The sequence below is a fragment of the Podarcis filfolensis genome (genome assembly GCF_964270895.1).
Source record: "Podarcis filfolensis genome assembly, chromosome: 7".
Lineage (NCBI taxonomy): Eukaryota > Metazoa > Chordata > Lepidosauria > Squamata > Lacertidae > Podarcis > Podarcis filfolensis.
In genome coordinates, this window is record NC_139603.1 from 51,155,305 (window position 1) to 51,178,963 (window position 23,659).

General features: G+C 40.1%; 1 protein-coding gene across 7 annotated transcripts in view; it reads left to right on the forward strand.

Moving 5' to 3' along the window:
- Positions 1–23,659, forward strand: part of SPIDR (scaffold protein involved in DNA repair) — a 161,904-nt gene that overhangs the window by 82,212 nt on the left and 56,033 nt on the right. The gene's annotated exons all lie outside the window — the stretch shown is intronic.

The following is a 23,659-nucleotide window of genomic DNA, read 5'->3' on the forward strand; positions in this document are numbered from 1 at the left end:
TATGGTCTAAGCTCTAGATATACCACTACTCACATTGTGCCTTCTTCCCTTCCCCTCCGTGCTCCCATAGCCAAAATGTTTAAAATAAAATAAAAACCTACCTTTGCAGCACTGTGGAAGTGGTGGATATAACATTCTATGGAAGTACAGAACTTTGTACCTGACATTTGGTATCTGTTACTTTGATGTTCTACTCTGGGGACTGTAGTTTTGCTTAAGGTACTACATGTGAAGAAATAAAATACAAGCATTTAATTGTCTGTAGGTTAGCAATAAGGTTCACTGCTGATTCTGACTAAAAATCAAAAGGGAATGTAAATATGCTGAGCTGGATAACTTCTAGTTTAGAAGTAGTTAATATCCTGAAGGCTGGATAGGATGACGTGAACAACCATGCATGGCATGAACCCACTTGAGGAATTTCTAGCTGAGTCATGTTTAACCCTCTGTTAGCATAGCTAAACCCTTCTTTGTTCCATCTCCCTTCCCACTCAGATGTATGAAAGAAGTAGAGAAATAATGCACAGTCCTTTTATGTATGTATTTAACTTTCTAAGGGCAACTGCTCAAGGTTCAAGGATATGATAAAAGTAACAACGAGCAAGGTAGACACAATCACAGTGTGCATTAGTTCAGTAGGAAAATAATCAGATTTGTGTTTGTTTTGAGCAGTTCATACCACCATCAATAATCTTAACATGAAGCAGTTTTTAATGTGATTCATTGCAGGCTACAGCTGCTATCGTATTCAATTAGTTCTACTAGAGACTGGAATTTCCAGACCGTTCTGAACATTGGGAGATGAAATGCTCTGCTGACGTCAGGAGCTGCTCCTGGGAATGTTTTGCATTCCTCTTCCTGGCAGTGGTCAGGTGGCTTCCAGCAAGAAGGAAGGAACAGCCTCTTCCAAAAAGGAGGGGGGAGGGAACAAGTAGGGAAAAGAACAGTTTATAATAAAAGTATTGTGGAGGAGGCACTTTCAATGCAAGCCAGATTTGAAATTGGAACCAGATGCTTCACATTTGAAAGCTGCATAAATGTTAAATGCATCTATTAGTGACTGCGATGGCTGAAGTATTTGGCTGTCTGCCACACTTTTAATCTCATTGCTCTGTACTGAAAAGAAAAATAAAAAGGTTGAGAAAAACAGATTTTTTTTTGTTTTGTTACTGAGCTTTAGACTAGTGTTTTTGGAGAATAATTTGAGGGCAGGAAGTCTCTTTTAGCAGAAAGCTGTGCAATATAAAAGGGCCAATGAGATACATACTTCTTAATTACGTTGTTGTTGCTGTAAAATAATATATTCAGTTCATCATGAAATGAGAAATGTAGTGATACTAAAGATTATAAATGGAAAAGTGAATATCTTTAGTTGTTCACATATATAACAACAGTATATTTGCAAAGTATTTAGCTTGGCATCTGCTGTCTATAGTATTACCAGTGAAACTGCATATTTAATTTGAGCAAAACATTAATGGAGCATCTGAAGTTAATGGCTACTCCTTACCTTATAACATAAAATGTGGAACCCTGCTGAGAATTCTCTGAGGATTCCTTACTCACTGAAATTCAAGCTAGATTGGGATTTAAGTTCCGTATTGGGAGGAATTGTGTCTGGACCAGAATGGATTCTAGGCAAAAATTTCTAGGGAGCACTAGAAATTGCCATAAATGTGGATGTGGCTTATGGATCTCATCACAATATTCTGGAGCAAATCTCTACTTGTCCATGTGTACTAAGACCTATTGTGACCTGGTGATGTCCCTAGGACATGCCAAATTTCACCATTCATCTTTAAAAGTATCTGATACACTTTGCAGGTCAGCTGTGTCATCAACTCTGCATTGTTGTGTGATGCTTCAGAGATCTCTGGAATGTTGTGATGACATTGTCGAATTGATGAAGTAGTATGTGATGTACCAGTGCATCTTTGAGTCAATTTTGTGATCAGTTTGGTGAAACTCTGGAGGTTTATGCAGTGTGCAGGTTGGTTGCTTTGAGTCTAGAGTTTTTGGTGGACTTCAGAAAATATTCTGGGCCCATCAATACTTTTTCAGAGTGTAAAGTGATTGGTTCTAGCATCCCTAGATAAAATATCAAAAGGTATTTAGACCATATCAGACAACTGCTTGTTTCTTGTCACACCACTATAGCAAACATTGGCTACTGTTTATTGAGGGAAATGACACATAAGTGTGCATTCTACGTTGTTCTTTCTGCTGTTTTTATCAAAGCTTCTTATATGGAGCCAGAGGTTTCCATGATCTTGGATGAGAATATTTTTCTTACGTTTGTTCTAACTGGGCTGGATTCAGGTACCAAGTTCCAGTTGTGGAGGCCTGTGTAAAGACTTCCGTTAGTGCAGTGTGGTTCCCCCCTCTCTTCCACTACACATTCCTCATGTCCCCCTGAATTTGGTTCAGGAGTTTGGAAGAGCCTCCAGAAAAGCACTTGGCATAGAGGAGTGGGGAATCATTCTGTCTGGCAAGCTGAAATTCTTGTGCCATAGCACTACACTGAATTCCACCCACATGAGTACACCAGTAATTAGTCTGACAGCACCGTCTAATTATTAGACTATAGAATTTGGACAAATAATATTGCTGGGATGAAGTTCCTCTGTGAACATTATTTATTAAAACTGAATTCCATGTGATCCTTTTGTGGTACGTGACATTCTGCACTGAAGAAGTGCATCTTATATGTAGTAGGCATGTCTTGCCAAATTAATATTGCAGGCAAGGAGGCATGGTAATGGCAATGGGATGACAAGACGGCATCAAAGGGTTCAAAATTTCAATATTATCTACCTATCACTTCCTACTTCTAAGTGCATTAATAGGCACTAGAACAAGACTGCAGAAAATGTCAACATACTTAGGTCCTGAAACGTTTCTGACTGGGAATCCAAAGCTGTTTGCATTGCTGTTGTTGTTTTAATCTTCTCAAGCTACAAAGCATTGGTATGAATCCTTCCCTTTACGTTATTTATTATAAAACAGGGGTCAGCAAACTTTCAGAAGGGGGCTGGTCCACTGTCCCTCAGACCTTGTGGGGGGCCAGACTAGATTTTGAAGAGGAAAAAAAAATGAACGAATTCCTATGCCCCACAAATAACCCAGAGATGCATTTTAAATAAAAGCACATGTTCTACTCATGTAAAAACACTAGGCAGGACCCACAAATAACCCAGATGTTCTACTCATGTAAAAACATGCTGATTCCTGGACCATCTGCAGGCCGGATTTAGAAGGTGATTGGGCAGGATCCGGCCCCCGGGCTTTGGTTTGCCTACCCATGTTATAAAACAAGCACTCTCCTGAATGATAGGATGACTCCGTGCAAAGGAAAACAAAGGTCCTGTACCTTAATAATTGTGTAGAAAAGGGATTTTTGGCCAGCGAATGCTTGTCATGCAGCAATGAGAAAGCTGTACTTGCTGGTGTTCTTTTTGTATAACATTTCAAAGAACCACTCTTATGTCCTGTTTTGTATCTGAACACCCTTATTTGGGGAGTAGTTGTACTACATAACAGCTTTACCAGTTTTGAAACCAGTATCTTGGGGTTAAGCTTCAGTAGAATATGAACATTTTATGCTTTGCTATTTAACATTGCTTTGAGGGTTAAATCACATAGGTAAGTCTAAAGAATAACTTACTCATAAGCTGAACAGTGCTTATGTTTCATATCTTTATATACGATGTTCACTGAAGAAGAAATATCCCCACTATTAAAATAACTGAGCATTATTTTTCTGCAACAAAGAGAATCACTGAAAGCAGCATGGTTGGTAACTGCCCAAAAATGTAATCTAATGCTTATGTGGCTCCAGTGAAATGTGCAAATCTTTGTGTGTTTCCTGGTATACACTGAATTGGATCTGCAGTTTCCTGCTATATGGGAGGAGTTAACACTGAGGAATTTCCAGAAATGTTGAGAACTGCTGACTCATAGTACACAAGCAAGTTATCCAGCTGAGGTTAGTTTCAGGGAGGTTTTGGAGTTCTTGGCTGAAGCAACTGAAAAGTATTGCAGTAACATACAATTTTATTTTTAGCAAGGTGGGGGGTGTGTGTTTTGCTTAGCATAAAATGCTTGCTGACCGACATTTCACAGTTTGAGTTATTTCTTTTTCTATTTTTAGTATTTGGAAAGCAAATTGTTTTTCTGACATTACTGCCCTTTGCTGTCTGTCCCCTCCCCCCAAAAAAACATTGTTAAGGCCTTGTAAAAGGCACTTCAGCTGTTAACAGTATATCATAGTGGCTTTAAAGATGTAAATAAGAAGGTGATTTCCCAATTAAGTCAGAGTAAAGTCAATAGAATCAATGGACAAGTTACTAAAGTCCGTTAATTTCAATATGTGATTTAGTTGGATATCACCCATAGATCCAAAAAACTTGTTGGAATTGTATAGTCTACCAATATTTGATTCACGTTTTAGGAACCCGTTTTGAACCTCATGGATCATATGTTGGATTTATGCAAAAATTAAAATAGAGAATTTGTAATATGAATGGTAGTAGTCACTTTCACTTCAAAGGAAAAATTCCAAACGCACAAAGATTCTAAAGCAGAAATATATGTTTTATCTAATGTTGACCAAATACTATAGAGGCAGAGGGGGTCTTCCTGAACTTTACCTCAGGAACTAGTTCTGAATCACACTTGATAGCTTTTTAAAGCCAAATTAAACTTATTAGTTGATGTTTTTATTGGCTGCATATTAAACAATAGTTTATTGTTTATTGTGAATGTGGAGATTACTCATACTTCTTCTAGTTTGTGTGTGAGCAACAAACGGTAATCCGTGGCTTAATGTTGCATCCAAACCGAGAATCGTGTTGCGTGTTGCTCAGACAAGCCACATTTGGGAAGGAGGAAAGTATATACATATCCATAGTAAATCGTTGTGCGCGAACACAGCCAGTGGTATTTGCCTAGTAGTACATGGTCATCATGTATGCACATATATGAACATATGCTCCATCTAGGAGTTCCCAATTAATGTTTGTATCGCATTGTGTGTTATGCATTGTTACAAACTCTGCTTCCATATGAACAGCAATTTGTAAATAAATATTAATACTAATCATTTCTAAGATTTTCTTCAATGAGTTAAAATGTGTCGTTGAGTAGAATTACATTTTAGCCTTCAGTCAAATTTCAGGTAATAGTTTATTTGTAGTGAAATGATTTGATCTCTGTTCTTAGGTAACAGAAAGAAATCATTATTGTCCACACAAAGTGAAGCTTTTCAAGCAGTGAGTAGTTTTTAGTGTAGGAAAGCCCTTGGTTCAAAGCGTTTTCTGTTAAGGCATTTAGCATTCTTTACAAGACTATGGAATGTTTTTAATATAGAAAGAACATGCTGTCTTGTCAATGTCAGTGCGGTGTTTGGAATTTGTTCCACGGTTCATTGAGGAGGAGCGTAAGTCATAAGCCAAATGTCAGAAATGATATTTAGATGTTTCATCCTATGATGGGTACAGTCTGTATTCAAAGAACATCCAAGTTTGTATGTAAATAGAAGTCAAATAACTACTTTTTAATTAATGTAGTGAACAGCCACAATAAAGTCACTTTTATCTGAACTGTGCTTGCAGGCATAGTTTTGAAATGCATAACATTTTTGTTGAGTTTAGAAGTGAAAAGCCAGGATGAGCAGGAACATTCCAGTGTTAGCAAATCTTTCATTTGGAAAGCTGTTGCTGCACGTGATTTGTTTTGCAAAAAGAGGTTCAAATTGTTATAGCAGGAACGGGAAATAATGTGTGGATGTGTGCTGGTAGTTGTATTCTTGTGGTTGTACTTGGAATACTTGATCTAAATGTCTGTGACGAAAGTGTTTGTTCAGTCTTAACATGCGTACATTGAAAATATTGCAGATTTTCACATTCTGAAGCTGGATTGTACAAGCACAGTTTAAAATTGTGTCAAGGAGAAATACATTCCTTCCAAATGTGTTTATTTAGTTAGAATATTGGAATAGTTAATCAGCAAATCCCTCACCCCTAATCATACGTGTTATAGTCCTTGTGGGATATTTGAGAATGGAGAGTTTGAAATATAAATTGTTAACTATAGTTGAACTCCCTCGCAGATAAACAAATGAAATAAATGCCCGTACTCACTCACTCACTCACTCTCTCTCTCTCTCTCTCTCTCTCTCTCTGTGTGTGTGTGTGTATATATATATATATTCTCTACCAGGGGCAGCAAAGACATGCTGAAAGGATTGGGAAGTCCCCTTCTCTGGGTCAACAGAAGGCAGAAAAAGGACACTAACTTCCTGGGTGAGGGTGGACTTTCTCATCTAACAAGTATGTTTGCTGCCTTGGAGCATGCAGGTCTCAGTGAGACCTCTTCCAAAGCCATTTGTTAGCAACATTATTATTTGAAAAGCAAACTAAAAACTTTAACATAGAGGAATGAGAAAGAAGACTGTTGTTTTCTTCTTCTCCCCACCCCCATCACTGTTTTTAGTCTAATTAGGAAACCTAAACCAGCGAAGCATTCACCTAGGAATTTCCAGGAGGACTTCTGTAATTCCTTATTCCTGAGCTGAGGGACAATGAATAGGGCCAGGAAGCGCTTGATCAATCCTCCCCCAGCCTACCTCTGATTTCTCCAGACTCTCTGAGCTCCCGAGCCCCCCTTTTTCCCCAGTGGGTCCCCTGAAGCGTGTCCTCCATTTAGGGGTGATATGCCCATCACTCACTCCCCTCACAGAGGTTTCATAATCCGTTTCTCAGGGTGGGATTGGAGTTGTGAATGGAGGCTTTCACCATATGCACCAAGAAATTGAAGTCAAGTTTCTGAAGTCTCAAAATGTGCATATTTTGTGTGTGTGTGTGTGTGTGTGTGTGTGTGCACGCGCGCTTCAGAAGGGGAGAATATTTCAATTTACCGTAGCTCAAGATAGGCTTGGCGCCCCCCACCCTATTCTATTTAGTGTAAATAAAGTGTCGTTTATGTGCACTGCCATACTAAGTAGTGGTTTAACAAATCCCTACACCAAGGTGTTTACAATCAAAATAAAGACATGGGGGAGCAAAGAGTACAGGAAGAGACGAATAGAGGCAATGGTAAATTGCTTTAGATCATCTCATCCACCTGTCTAGCCTGCTTGAATTCAGATTTCTATTTTGTAAGGAGGTGGGAATCACAGGGTTGTTGTTCTGCTGGTGGTGACTAGTGGACTTTAGAAGTGTATTCTGCTATTGACAAGAAATCCCAGAACTTTGAGAATCCTAGGTATTGTCAGCAACTAATATTGCAGTAGGAGGCTTCTGCAGCTATAGCTATTTTAAAAAACCTTTTTGGGGGGTGGGAGGACGTTCCCTGAGGACTCTTCCTCAGGACAACTGCTTTTATAAGTCGAAGCTTTTAGAATGTCCTGATCCTCTGTGAGTAATTTTATCTGTTTTCTGTAAGTCTCCATTATAACTTATTTTATTATACTTTTATTTTGCTTTTCAGATGAATACTTCTCCCATCAAATTAAAAATAAGAGACCCTTCCCTCAGGCTTACAAACTAAAAAAAGCAACAAAACACACCAGAGTAGTAGGGTGGAGAATGAAAGGAATCCTGATCAGTTTTTCCCCTTATTTGTTAAGCGTAGAATCTGCTTTGGGTGTAGGGTGCTGTTGTTGTCAATATTAGGTGAGTTCTTATACAGCCTCCCTAATGTAATTTTCTCCACTATTACCTTTGGCTCTGCCTCGGCCCATTCTTTGACGCTAGCCTGTTCGCAACCATTTAACAGATAAATTTGCTGGCTCCTGCTCCACTTACTTGCTGTGAGATAAATGTTTGTGGTTTTTAGAGGTCTTCTGCTTTGCTCTTTTGGGTTATCATTAGATGAAAGTTTTCTCCTAAAAAACAAAATATCTGTTTTAAGGGATGACCTACCCTTGCTTTAGACCAGGTTTCTTGTTACACTTATGATGAAAATTATTCCTCTTGTAAGAGATTGAATGCCATTCTTGTGTATTTGCTTAAGAACTCAATCCAGTCATTGTGTTTGCAGTTTGGCTGTCTGCCTTCTTCCAAGTACCTTAACTGACTAAAATGAGCAACTCCCTGGGAGAACAGAATTCTGGGGGGAAAGAGGGGGAAACCCACAGAGGTGAAGGAGTTCATTTATGTTTTGTGCCAGAGGTCAACTCATAGTCCATTGTATGATACTCTCATAAAATTTCAACTTTTCTTCATAAGCTCTGTTTGAGTAGCATGTCAAAATACATTAAAACAAATTTCAACATGGCTGCTTTTTAGTTTATCAGGTTAGCTTATTAAAAGTGCTAGTATGAGTATCATGTTCATGTGTAAAGGCTTAGAGATAAAGGTTTTCAGCTTCTGAAATCTAAAAGACTATTATTTTTACTAATTTTATTTATTAGATTTATATACCACCCTTCATCAAAAGATCTCAGGGCGGTGCGCAAGTGCTCTTTATTCGTGGTAGCTGACTCCTTTGAAATATTGTGTTTTACTATGTTGCAACTCAAAATGTGAGCAAAGAAAGACTGCTGTTTCCCCATTTTTATATTCAGTTTTGTATATTTAAATATTCAAAAAACCGAAAGAATAATGAACAATTACAGCACACATCCAAAAAAAGGCGTGTTACTTTTAACCTTGTGCCTGCACTATTCTTCTGTTATTCTTCTAAAATGACCCTGGGAAAACACATGATTGTTAGGTAAAGCTCTTGGATAACAATTCATACAAGGTGTAAAGAACTTTTTTGTATATCCTGTTCTCACAGAGGCCAGCCAGATGCCTGTGGGACACTGGCAAGTAGAACTTGAACTCAAGAGCACTGTCCATTTCTGTGGCTTCCATCAACTGGTTTTTAGAAATATTATTGCTTGTGACTGTAGAGGCAGAACATAACCATCATGACTAGTAGCCATTGATAGCCTTATCCTCCATGAATTTATTCATCCAGTCCTCTTTTAAAGCCATCCAAGTTGGTGGCCATCACTTCTTCCTGTGGCAGCAAGTTCTATATTTAATTATGGACCGTGTGAAGCACTGAAAACCTAAAAAAGGTGGCAGAGCATCTTTTAAACTGATTGTGGCAGGAAAGCCAAACAGAGCTGAATAGTTTTCAGTTTGGAACAAATCATCCTTGGAATCCGTTGATTTGGAACAAATCAACGAGGTTGAAAATGTTTATGATTGTTCACATAGTGGAAGAACAGAAAATGCATTGAGAGTCCAGGGCACCTAATCGCAACTCAGAGAGGCCATAGAGCATGGTTAAACAAATCAGTCTGTCCATGAGCTGCATGCAACTTGTGCTCTGCTGCTTTTGCTCCTCTCTTCCTCCAGTTGGAGAAACAAATAATGGAGCATCTAGCTTAGTGTTGCATCTGAACTAGCAAACAAACAACCAAGATTTGTTTTAAGCTTCCGGGTTTGTTCAGGAGAAACATACATGCACTGGTTTGTATGAAACAGCAAAGCAGCCACTCTGGTTAGATTGCAGCTTGTGTGCAGTTTAATTTGCCTAGTCGTGTTCAGTCCCTGGTGTTTCTGGGTAGGGCTGGGAAAAACCTTTTCCTGAAACTCTGGAGAGCTGCCTGTCTGTGTAGATAATGCTGAGCAAGATAAAACTGGCATTCTGCCCCCTCCCTCCAATTGATATAACAGAGTGGCTAATCTTTTGCCCCAAGGGCTCTAGAAGTGGATGTGCATCACATTGACAAAACTCAGGCATACACATGCAGAATAGGGGGTTATCATCTGTTCCCACTCATCAAATTATTGATGGTGGGGGCATGATTTCATTCCCATCAGGGTTTAGACCTCTCCTTCCATACTGGTAGTGTGCCTACTTTAATTTTCTTTCTTTTTGCCATTGCTGCCAAAATGTGGGTTTTTGGAGGGGCTGGAAAAATTTGTTCGGAGGTCTGGGTAAAACCCCTGAACTTCTAGCCGCCTCTGGTTTATCACTTTAGTGTTGCATCCAAGCATAGCTAATGAGAGAGAGAAAAAAATCTGGATATTTTACCTATGTTGAGATTGAAATAAGAATATAGGACGTGTACATGTGTGTAATATATGCAGAATTAAGTAACAGTTTTTAATCTAAAATGTGATTTTGACTATCACTGAAAATATTTTAACAATACTTTCTTTTCATGTAATTGTAAGGTTAACCTTCATCTTGTTGTTATAGCACCAAATAATTATGCACAATTCCTTTGTAGTAGAATGTGTGATTGAAAGCATGCTGTTCCATTGCGTCATTTGTTTGAAATAATAATACGAGCTCTGGTGTTTGACTGATGGTTTAAGACACTATCTTTATGTAATATCCAAAGATCACAAATTGAACATATATAGACAATAGAAGAACAAATCTGTTCACATACTGATATCCAATCTTGCATTTCTATGAAATCTGATCTGGGGCACATCCGCATTTACTTTTTTTATTCCTAGTATCACATGAAAAGTTGTAAAGCCTGAGAAGGAGGCAAAATGGTTTCCATTCTTTTGGAACCACTTTTATCTGCTATTCTAGAAACTGAAAATTAAGCTACTGTTGTAATTGCCATGGATTTGAATAATATTGTAGGGGTTATTTTGTTTTCAGTCAATATAAATACAGCAACAGAGTCATCTATGCTTGGGATAGGGAACTGGTGATCCTCTAGAGCAGCAGTTCTGAACCTGTGGGTCCCCAGATGTTGTTGAACTACAACTCCCATCACCCCTAGCTAGCATGGCCAGAGCTCAGGGATGATGGGAGTTGTAGTCCAACAACATCTGCGGACCCACAGGTTGAGAACTTCTGCTCTAGATGTTGTTGTATTCCATCTCCCTTCATCCTTGGCCACTGATCCCTGATCCAAACCTTCCCAGAATTACTGGTTTAGTGCACTGCTCTGTGCTGTACTGCTGTATGTGTACATTTATGGTTGGGACATAAATGTTTTGGACATAAATGTTGATTGTGGATTATGAAAACATATATATGATGTGAAGAAAAGCTTCCTCTTTAGAGTTAAGACTTTATTCCTTAACTGAGTTTTGTTGTTGTTTAGTCATGTCCGACTCTTCGTGACCCCATGGACCAGAGCACGCCAGGCACTCCTGTCTTCCCCTGCTTCCCGCAGCTTCACCAAACTCATGTTCATAGCTTCGAGAACACTGTCCAACCATCTCGTCCTCTGTCGTCCCTTTCTCCTCAATCTTTCCCAACATCAGGGTCTTTTCCAGGGAGTCTTCTTTTCTCATGAGGTGGCCAAAGTATTGGAGCCTCAGCTTCAGGATCTGTCCTTCAAGTGAGCACTCAGGGCTGATTTGCAATTTGGTCTCTGATTCCTCTGCTCCTTCGAAATCTAGCTTGTACTATACAATGCAGTCGTAACCATGTCTACTCAGAATTAAGTCCTTCTTAGTTCAGGTGGCTTACTCACAGGTAAATGGATGGTAGTTGCCTTCATATTAAATTACCTTTCAGCCCCTATAAGTAACTGGTCTGCTGCCAGGTAAACAGAAGCTGTGAGTTTTGTAAAGCCAAAACTGTCTCTGTAAATCTATCCTGTCTGATATAGGGGCCGGAACATCCTTCCCCGTGATAGTGGAATCAAGCAGCTTAGAAGGTAAAGGATTATGATGGTGTCTTTCTCTACTGGGTCAAGAGGTGTCACCAGGCCAGAGGCAGAGGAGGAAAAGAGAATTCGGTATGGCCTTCCACCCCAAGGAAAAAGGGGATACAGAAGCAAATTTCTGGCTTAGTTGCAGGATTAACATTAATTACTCTATTTGTAGGTTAACTATAGTGACTATGGAATTGTTCTCTTAATTCTAGAACTTTGAGAGCAGTGAATTTATCTACATCAAAATGTCTCTTTCTCCTCCATATATGAATGCAAGTATCACTGAAAATTCTATGCATCTATTTGGTTTCTGATTTTGTTCTCTCACGTCAGTAGACTCTTATCTCAATGTCTCTGAATCTTCATGGCCTGAGGAAGTTGACCTTCTCTCCAGTTGCATTTTATTGAAGCAGTGAATACGTTGTTGAGTGTACAGGCGAGGCTCATACCCTGAGAGACAGAACTTACTAGTGTAGGAATTTACTATGCAGTGAATAAAAATAATTGCAGAACTATATATTTATTTACTAAAAGCAAAGCTTGTTTTTCTACTTGATTTCTTTTCTATTTTCTCATCCATCATTTCTGTTATCCAACACAGGCACATAAAACTTTAAAGTGCAGAAGAGAACTCATTGCATTCTGGAAAGATTAAGATTTTAATATTTAGCTTCAAGGGTGACAATTCTGCATTAAGGCATTCAGTACACCAGTAGCATGAAGCAAGTTGTAAATCTACACTTGTGAGTGGGAAAATGTTGTAGGCTGGTGTTGTTTTTAGTACTTCTCCCTTCCATAAAAACATTTGTTTTGAGGCTACCACTAGGTATTGTGTGGAAGAAAACTTGGGAAGCCTACATTACACAAACACTCAAAATAGTTTATTTCTGCTCTCCTGTTGGTGTTCTGCAATTACTAAACTTCATTCCACATAAAATAATACTGGTAAGCTCACTACCTTATGAACCAGAAGCAGAGTTCCACTCACAGAATGGGTGTTGTTGTTGTTTGCCTTGAAGTTCCAACTGCCAGCCTGTTGTATCATCCCCACCCCTTCACCATTCCTAAGGGTTGAGGGATCTTCTGGAATGGCATGAGATGTAGTGAAGAGACTATAGCTCACTATAGCTGAATGGGGGAATAGGAAATTGGGGGCCAAATTGTGCGATTGGATGTGTCTTTCCTTTCATGCTAGTCACTCTTGGATTGAAGCGTAGTAATAAAGTCGTATTATTGACTTTATTCAATAAATTTACTCATATCCCCTCTCCTCCCCCGTATGCTTTTCTCCATAGCCAGTTTAGCAGGACACATTGCACTGGCTGCCACTAGCGCCAACTAGTTGTATCTGGCCCTAGATTTTATGTTTACTTCTATTAATTGCAGTGGGTTTTAGAAGAGGGGTGGTACTTTTGTTGGGGGACATGTCATGTTCCTTCTGGAGAAGTTTGTCCAGCTTTGGTCCCGTTGCACGTCAAGACCCCGAGGCCTCCCCCCATGATGAATAAAGACACTAGGACACAGCATATTAGGCTAATGGTTAATGGGCAAAATTTAGGCCACAACCTTATTGGTTACAGAATGTGAGCGGTATTGGCTTAGGCATTGGAATTGAACCGACTATATCTGACTCCTGCCCGCCTGCAGGAAGTCTCACAAGGGTTAACCACCAGTAGGGGGAACTTGTTGATGCACATCAACTGGAAGCTCCCCCTAGAGTCACTGGAAGGTGGTGCCATGGCCCTAGCTAGCACCCAGGCTTCGGACAGGAACCACTACCACCGGATTCCTTTAACAGAATACCCTTTAGTATGGAGGGGCAGGTGATGGCCACACCTCACCTCCCCCAAAAAGGGTTTTACCAATGCCTAACGCCAAACCTTAAGAAGTTCTGACGATAACTATGAGGTAGGCAAAAACCAAATGGCCAGTGCCAATTTGCCAAGTGGAAAAATTCCTACCAGGCCCCTCAGCGGTGACCAACCGAGGTCCATAGCAAGGCCAATTTCCAAGACCTGAAAAGAGGGCGGGAGGGCGGGAAATCCTCAAAGCTGGAACCCAAAAGGACATTCCCCTGCCACACGGCTGGTTAAATTGCCTAAGCCACCCCCACCCCCCAGCTGACCAGATTGGTCGGCTGGGGGCCGTGACATGGCAGGGGCTCTCCTGATGATGCGGCGGCAACATCCAGCCCCCTTTGTGAGCAAGAGACCGTGTGGTCTGCTCGCAGCACCGGCCCACCCACCCGGAAGTGGACTGGCCTTGCGGAATATCTTCAGAAGAAGAAAATTCTAAGAAGTAAACCCTACATAAATCTGGAGTGGAGTCCCTAAGGCAGCTGGATGGCGCCTTGTACACTGCCTTCTGGCAACTCCTGCAGCCATTTTGGTGCAAAATGTCTTGCTCTGCTTTCCTTTGGACTACATGAGCGAGGCTGAGAAGGGAATCTTGTCATCTGGACAGCCCAGGGCCCTTATGCATACACTGCCCGGGCTTGCATCACGGGGAGGTCACTGTTGCTAACTTCATCCCAGAGGTGCTCTCCACCGTCTCTTGAGACAGACAGATGCCAACAACAACAGTTAATTGTAGTTGTTGTTTTTAAATGAATTATAGGAGTCCATACTTCTGCTAAAAATACCTAGTCACTGGTTCAGTAATAGGCCAGATGTGTCAAAAACTGAGCTCAAATAAAGAGTTCTGTGTGGGTTCAGTGTGACATAAATGAAAAACTAAAATCAGTTCATGTTAAGAGTTTTTCTTTCATTCATCTTGTTTTCCTTTCAGTCCTAACATACCCCTTTCCTTTTCATCAGCATCTGTAGTATATTTCAAAATTAGCCCTAAGGCGAAGGGAGCCTACAGTCTCCACCAAGGCTGTAATATTGCTCTTCTGGCAAGCGTCCAGCAGGAATTGGATACTGATATGGTCTGCACAGGATCTCTCATCTTTGCCCAGAGCCTGTCATGGTCATCATGTTAGAACTGCTTTGAGCAGACAAACAGATAATGTTTTTAAGAAGTGTTGTATATAGTGATTAGGATGTTAATAATGCAAGAAAGGAGCAGTTGCTTATGTCCTAGGGGTTGGTACTGTAGTGCTCAAACCAATCTTTATTCTGCACCCTCTAACATTTCCTAGGAAGGCAAGAAATCTTCTCTTGATGAAATATGGTGCTAAGTACCCTTCACATTTTTTTCAGCTTTCTTACTTACTTACTTACCACCCTCCTCCCTAAGGTCCCAGGGCAGGTTACAACCTTAAAAACAATTTCAAACAACTTGCAATCATAGAATTAATGTGGATCCTTTTTTTAAAAAAAAATTGCCCCTCAAGTGTCAGAAAACAGGGTAAAGAGGTGCATTCTCTGGAAGCCATATAATGAAGGTGCTATAAGCTTCAAGTCTGCTCTTGTAAAGCTATTTCATGCAAATAGTTATGCCCATATGATTTTTTCTCTCTCGAAATGCAGCTGGATAGGAAGATTGCTTAATTGGTTTTGTTGGAAAGATTTAAAAGAAGATTAGACAAATTCATGGAAAATTAAGGCAGCCAGTGACTATTAGTCCTACTGGTTATAATACCATCAGTATTGGAGGCAATATGCCTCTGAATACTACTTTCTTGGGAACGTGAGGAGGAGAGTGTTGTGCTGCTTGTGGACTTTCCATAGGCATCTGGTTGGCCACTGGGAACAAAATCCTGGCGTAGATGGGCCATTGGCGTGATGCAGCAGGACTTTTCTCATGTTCTTACCTCTGCTTGATTATTTAAGTACTCTTTTTCAAGGGAAGGTCAAATCAGGGGCCAGAGCCAATGGTGGATGGAGCCACCTCTTTTCTCTCTTCCCTTGCTTCACCCCAATAATATCTGAACAATTTTTTTGTAATGTGTTAAAAGCTAATTTATGTAACTTTTTGATACTCTGGGAATATTCTCATGGAATATTTATAATGAACCTGTTCCTAATTGCTATATTTTGACTGTCTACACTTTATCCTCTAAATAAAATTGGATTTTTTTAGGGAGGTCATAAAAAAATTATGGATTTTTTAAGGGAGGTCATTAATCAAAGTTCATTGTCACCATACTCAATCAGGAACTTGGCTGTGAGCTGGATGTGGATCATAGGTTCCCATCCTCTGATTAAGCATGTAAAACACGTAGATAATATTCTTTACTTACAAGAGTATAACTAATTGCATGAAAATGAGAGATCTTTTTTGTTTTTAGTTCTCCTCCAACTAGAATTGAGCTTAGTTTCCAATTGCTAAATGTGCTTGAATTAATGGTTGACCTGATCACAGCCTTTGCCTTCTTCTCTGTTTCCTGTGTGTAATAAAAAACCCAAGTCTTGGGGCATTCTGAAGTGGTAGTCCATTTCTGTTTTGGAGTTAAACAGTAATACAAAGTATATGAACAATGAAGCTTCTGGGAATTTGAAATAACTGCAGTACTGAAGGACTGGTTAAACCTGCCAATATTTTCATTATGAGCTCCTAATAATTCTCAAGTGATTAAAGTTGGCAATAAAGTTTTCTTTGTGCAGGAACCTGGCAAAGAGTGCTACAGCTTGGCAGGAAGATTTAAAATAAAAATTCAGAAAATAATGCACACTGAAATGTATTTGAGATATATCTTGAACTCCACAGAACTGGGAGAAAAGTAAACATGGCAAATTAGTCTTTACTTTGTAGTGTGCAATGGCTGTTCTTGCTCTTAGCAAAGAAAAAAAGGAGGGGGGCTTGCTAAACTCAGTGGGGTTATATGAGGACAGAATTTCAGTCTTAGTTTTGCCTTTACTTTGTGTTGTGGAATTTGCCAACACTTGAGAATAACTTCTTGCTTTCGGAGCACCGAGTGGTCGCTTTTTGTGGAGAATAATGTGGACACATACGCTTCAACAGTACTGTTCTACGTTAAAAGCTGCATTGATGTTGTCACTACCACCAAACAAATACGGGTGTTCCCTAACAACAAGCCCTGGCTAAACAGGGATGTGTATCTTCTGTTAAAGGCAAGAAATGCTGCTTTTCACTCTGGTGATGCGCAACAGTATAGAGAAGCCAGAGCCAAATTGAAAAAGGGCATTAGGAACGCCAAAGCTATGTACTGCCGGAGGATTGAAAAACATTTTGAGAGCTCCGACCCTCGTCGAGTATGGCAAGGCCTGCGACAAATTACAGGGCAAAATATTAAAAACGAATTGGCCAGTAGCAGTGCGCACCTGGCTGATCAACTGAATCAATTTTTTAGTCGCTTTGAGGTGGGAACTGGAACTACCGTCACTACAGCATTGGCTACCAGCACATCATCAGAAACTACTACTGATAGACAACCATTTTTATTACAGACCTCTGACGTGCAACGTGCCTTTCGGAGCATTAACATTAGGAAGGCAGCTGGACCGGATGGAATTATGGGACGGGTTATTAGGGACTGCGCTGCAGAATTAGCTGGGGTATTTACGGACATTTTTAACCTATCCCTGTTGCAGGGTTCTGTCCCTACCTGCCTGAAGACATCGATTATAGTGCCAGTCCCCAAGCAGTCAGTGGTGGTATCTCTCAATGACTATAGACCAATAGCTCTAACATCTGTCGTTATGAAATGTTTTGAGAGATTGGTGCTAGATCATATTAAGGCTGCTCTTCCATCCACTCTAGACCCGTTCCAGTTTGCATACAGAAGAAACAGATCTACTGATGATGCTATTTCCATCGCTGTCCATACTGTACTGAGTCATCTAGAACGACAGGGAACCTACGCAAGGCTGTTGTTTGTGGACTACAGTTCTGCCTTCAATACAATTCTGCCAGACAGGTTATTTCTTAAAATGACCAATTTGGGTATACATCAGAAGATCTGTCTGTGGGTAAGGAATTTCCTGACTGATAGGCCGCAGACAGTGAGAATGGGACCTTACTATTCTTCTACTCTAGTATTAAGCACAGGAGCCCCTCAGGGATGTGTGCTAAGTCCCTTTCTCTATTCCCTGTACACATTTGATTGCACCCCACTGTATAAGTCCAACACAATCATCAAATTTGCGGATGATACAACAGTGGTGGGGCTCATTAGTGAGAACAATGAGACTGCTTATAGGAAAGAAGTACAGGGGTTAATTCAATGGTGTAAAGAAAACAATCTTATGCTTAACACCAAAAAAACCAAAGAACTCATAATTGACTTTAGGAGAAAGAAAAGTGTATTTTTACCATTGTACATAAATGGCGAGGAGGTGGAGAGGGTTGGTAGTTTTAAATACCTGGGCATTTATATCTCTGAGGACCTCTCATGGACTGCAAATATTAATATGGTTGTGAGGAAGGTGCAGGGGAGGTTGTATTTCCTGAGAATGCTCAGGGGACTGAATCTATCTCAGCACCTACTTCTGTCCTATTATCACAGTACCATCGAGAGTGTCTTAACCTATAGTGTATTATCGTGGTATGGGAGCAGCTCCGAAACGGATAAAAAAGCTTTACAGAGAATAATTAAAATTGCCCAGAATGTTATTGGGCTCCAACTACCAACCCTGGATGAGATCTTCGCGTCTCGCACTTTGAAGAAGTCACACAATATCCTGAGAGATCCCACCCATCCTGCTCACAACTTCTTTGAACTGTTGCCTTCGGGCAGAAGATATAGGACAATGAAAACACGAACCACACGCCTTCTGAATAGTTTCTATCCAAGAGCTCTGATTGCACTAAATAATGATCTCAGGGCCAGTTGCAAGAAATAGCAAGCAGGGAGTAGGAAGGAATGAGATAGGTTTTAGGTTATGTTATGCCTTTAAATAGGTTATGTTATATTCTGGATTATGTTATGTTTTATAGATTATGTCTGAATAGGATGAGAGTGTTGGAGATACGTGTAAATGTGTATGTGAACCCGGTCTTTGGGGGGGGTGTTTGATTTTCGTTGTTGTGTATACTGTGTATATACGGACAATGACAATAAATTTATCTTAATCTTAATCTTAATCTTCAGCTTGATTGTTTATCTTGCCAAATCTGTCTGCCTCAGTGAGCACCATCTTACTTCAGATCTCAATGAAATTACAATTGCTTTATTTTCTTTACTTTTTTGTATTTCAAAGTGTATTGTTGTTCATTTCTTATCTGATATGGGGAATTAGAGAGTTACGAAGGACCCAAATTTTGTAATTATATTATGCAGGCTAACCATATCATATCCCTTTGTGAAATCCCAATAGTGTGCAAACAGCTCCTCATGCTATGGGGGATGGAGCTGTCCAGAAAACCAATGGCTTTATTGATAGCAGATACAAGAACTCAGCTATATAGGCAGTATATAAATTTAATAAAATACTTTATTTAAAATGCATTTAAAATTTAAAAGGTACTTTGTGTATGTGTATTACTTTGTGTATTACTTATAAAGTCGTCTGTGTATGTGTTAGAAAGTAAACCACAATTTCCAGCAGTTCACAACTAGCACATACATGCTACCTTCAAGACCATTAAGTCTGAGCATGCTCTAGCCCTGGAACATTTTGGGAGAATGCATAGATCACGGAACAAGGTCTGATTTCTGCTAATAACTGTTGTAGCAACTGTTTACATAAGCACTCCTGATAAAAATAATGTCAAACAACAGGCAGTTGTTTCTTAAAGGTGGCTTATGTGTTCTAGTTGTATCCAAGTTTTTTTCTGCTCTAGAGAGCACTGGATTAATGCCATAGTGGAGAACAATAAGTGTAATTGTAAATGATAATCAGGAAAAATATGTGTCTGTTTTATATTGGCCTCTACTTCTTGGCATTGCATGTCATTTAGTTGAGAGCAGGCACCTGTACAAAAGATATAATGTTAATACACAGCTTGGCAGTTCTCTGCCAGTAGCTAAAGAGCATTGGTTCCCTGGTAAGTGTGTGTCATGTTGAAAATGATGCGCTTGTCGCTTTCTGATTTACATTTCACTAATATTTGTTTATGAATAATTGGATCTTGGTATGCTGGCAATCTGAAATGAGTGCCTAATTCATGCCCTGCCCCCCCATTCACACATCCTGGGTCTTTTGCTGTAATTCTAAAATCCTTCTTTTGTGATCACATGGCTTATCATATCCTGTCCCCCTATGCTGTGGGCCACCACAAATTGCCATAATATTTTCACCTGCCCAGTCAATATATTGCTGGTTTGTGTGTCCTGTAATTTTCTGGTAGAACAGCCAGCCATTCTTTTAAGTAGTTAGGTCTCAAACAACTTAGGGTTTTAGAAACTAGCAAGTTGAATTGTGCATAGAAATGGCCCAGGAGTAAGTGTAGTTGTGTTAAAACTTACATTATGGTCCCTTCACTCAGTCCCAGTTGGCAATCTAGCTGCAGTATTTTGAACCAAATGTAGTTTCTGAATAGTTATGAAAGGCAGCCCTTCATATAATGCATTGCAGCACTCCGGGTGAGATGGATTTCTGAGATTAGAACATCTCTAGCCAAGAAAGGTTGCAGCTGGGTCACCAGCCTGAATTAAAGGTGCTTCATGTCATGGGTGCCAGCTGGATCTCTACAGACAATTCTGGAGTTAAGAGCATTTCCAGCCTTCAAGAGTTATCCTTCAGAGGAAGTACAGCGCTCTCCAGCATAGGCTGACCATCAGCTCCTAGGTCAGACAAACCATCAACAACACTTCTGTCTTCTCTAGAGCGGCCTTCATATCACCCCAAATCCTTCAGTGACCTAAGCAGTTTCATTTGGATGGTATATAGGAGCACTCAGTCGCACAGCTTAGGGCAAAGCAATAGATGCCATGTAACACCTTCTGGAACAACCATCCAGACAGGATCAGAACTGCTAGAACATGTGTAGGCAAACTAAGGCCCAGGGGCCAGATCTGGCCCAATTGCCTTCTAAATCTGGCCTGTGGATGGTCCGGGAATCAGCGTGTTTTTACATGAGTAGAATGTGTGCTTTTATTTAAAATGCATCTCTGGGTTATTTGTGGGGCATAGGAATTTGTTCATTTCCCCCCAAAATATAGTCCGGCCTTCCACAAGGTCTGAGGGATGGTGGACCAGCCCCCTGCTGAAAAAGTTTGCTGACCCCTGTGCTAGAACATGGCATTTCCCATTTTGGACAGTCAATCCAGTAGTATACCATGGTATCAAAAGACTCTTTGAGGTCCAAGAGAAATAATAGGGCAACACTCAAAGTATATATATTTCCTTGTATTAGGTCATTCGCTGGGGCTACCAGAACTGTTTCAATGCTGAACAGTAAATTGAAATTGATCCAGATAATCAGTGTCATTCAGTGTCTGTAGTTGTCTGGCTACAGTGTCATTCAGTTGTCTGGCTACAAATTTGCCTATGAAGGATACATTTGAAACTGGTCAACACCACCTTCAGGATCCATAGGAAGACTGCTACCTTGCATGAACACGATAGGCAGCAGATGGGGCAGCTCTAGTGCTACGTCTACTCAAAGTAGACCTATTTAAATTAGTGGGCATGATTAATCTAGGTGCATTAATTTCAGCAGGCTTACTCTTTATAGAACAGGGTTGGATGCAACCCCTTCTTATCACTTGTCTATTTCAGTTTGGTTCAGAATTGTTCTACTAATGTACAAGTGGCTTTACATTAAAAAATACCTCCTATAATTTCCCAGTGCATTTATGGAATGTTAGCCACTCTGATCTGCAGACACCATTACTGTGCTGTGAACTGAGGTTTCGACAGAACCCAAAAAGAAAGTGTGCCCTGTTATGACAAACCTGGAGTGATGTTCCCATCATTGTTTCATTTACCGTAGTCAGGCAGTTTTTGTATGACTGAGCGTCACAATTTTCCACACACCCCAGGTAATGAATAGGAGGAACTAATTAAAAACCCTGGAAAGTAAATGCAGTAACAGAATGTAAATATAGTTCAGCAATGTCTCAACCTGTTTGATTTTGCTACTGCTGCACTACATAGTTAACTATTTGAAAACTTTGCCATGCCTTTTCCCATCATATGCCTGTAGTTTTAGCAATCTTTGCAAACAGAGTTCTATGTTTATTCAAACAAGTGAATAGTCACCATCTGTAACACAGACACTCACCAACCTAACTCGAGCAGAGAGGGAAGCAATTGGCTGCCAATTAGTTTCTGGACCCAATTCAAAGTGCCGGTTTTGACCTATAAAGCCTTAAACATCTCAGGACCACAAAACCTCAGGGACTACCTCTCCCTATATAAACTGACCTGCACCATTTGATCACCATCTGAACCCCTTCTTCATGTGCCTCCTCCATGAGAGGTCAAGAGGGTGGCAACATAAGAGTGGGCCTCTTTTGCAGTGGCTCCCTGTCTGTGGAATGCTGTCCCCAGGAAGGCTTGCTTGGCGTCTGCATAACATATCTTGCCAGGCAAAAACATTCCTCTTCCAGGCATTTGGCTAATTAAACAATCTATGGCCTATTAAACTGTGCTGGGATAGTGGTGATATTGTTTTTCTTTGTTACTATATTATGTACTTTTGTGTTTTTATATTGTAAACTGCCCTGTAATCCTCAGAATAAGGGTGCTAAGGAAATTTAATAAATCAAACTAAATAAACTTATGAATGCGTAAGCAGCATTGTCATACATTGGATGACTTCTTACTCCCTTTTTTCTCAGCATAGTAGGCATGTCGTGTCTGTTTCCTTAGGCTTGCATCCTAATATCTCTTGTCATTTTGTGCAAGACAAAGAGGATAAAGGGAAAAGCCAATTGTAAATAATAAGCTATGCTGGTTGCTATGAGTTCACTCTTAAACTTTTATTATTTATTATAAAGGTTTATACTGTGCCTTTCCAATACAGTGGAACCTCGTGTTGCGAACGTGATCCATGCAGGAGGGACGTTCGCAACCTGCAGTGCCGCATCTGCACACGCACGGGTCGTGATTTGGCGCTTCTGCGCATGCGCAAAGTGTGAGTTAGTGTTTTTGCGCGAGCACTGAAACCCGGAGGTAACCCGTTCCAGTACTTCCAGGTTTGGTGCGGTGCGCAACCCAAAAAGCATAACATGAAGTGTCTGTAACCCAAGCGTAACCAGACAAGCATAGCAGATAAAACAGTCTTCAATGAAATAATGTCAACCTCATAAGTTAAAAGCCTGTGGGATGTGGGGGATGGCTACACAAGCTAGTAGAAACAATCAGAAAGGAAGTTATATAAACTTCAAGGGGCAAGCTGTTTCTCAATACTGGTGCAGCTAGTGCAGCCAAACCAAATGTGTTTTCACCATGAATGGGACACAGCCATCTTAACTATGAGTACAAATACATTATCCTTTAGAGAGGGATGAAGCATTTACTACACTCTTGACTTACTTGGCTACACCTGTGCAGCTGACATAATCAGGGATCAAGTATACAGTGATAGATCTCATACTTCCAGGGATCTTGTCCACATTCTTTACTTGGAAGTAAGGAAACCAGTGATGGCCCCTCCCCTTCAACAAAGCAGGTGTATTATAACATATTCTTCTCTACATCAAAGCGGCTGTGCTGATTTATTGTTTAGCAAAGCAGGCAGAGCCGCCTTCCAGCATCAGAATGGGAGGAATGTTTCTGTTGTACCAATATTGGGAGCTCTGGGTGTTGTGCTATGTTGCACTGCTTCTTCATAGCCAAGTATAGGAATAGACTCGTTGTTGTTGTTGTTGTTGTTCAAAAGCACATGATACACATCAAACTGCTCAGTTGTACCAGATTTTACAAAAGCTTGTAATGGACAATTAATGAGGCTAAATCATATATTGGTCCAGATTAATACACAAATCTGCCCTTTTAAAAAATTGACTATTAAACCAATACATCAAACGCTTCCAACACATAACCTAATATTTTTTGTAAACCCATAATGTATGGCTGGTGGTAACTAATATTTCTTACAATAGTCAATAAACTTAATCTAATTAGCCACAAAATTATTGTGTATTAGTTTTCATTTAGTCTATAGCAATGTATTAGTATGGCCATTTCAGCAAAAATAATAATCGTCATCTTCAAACTGTATGTTAAAATTAAT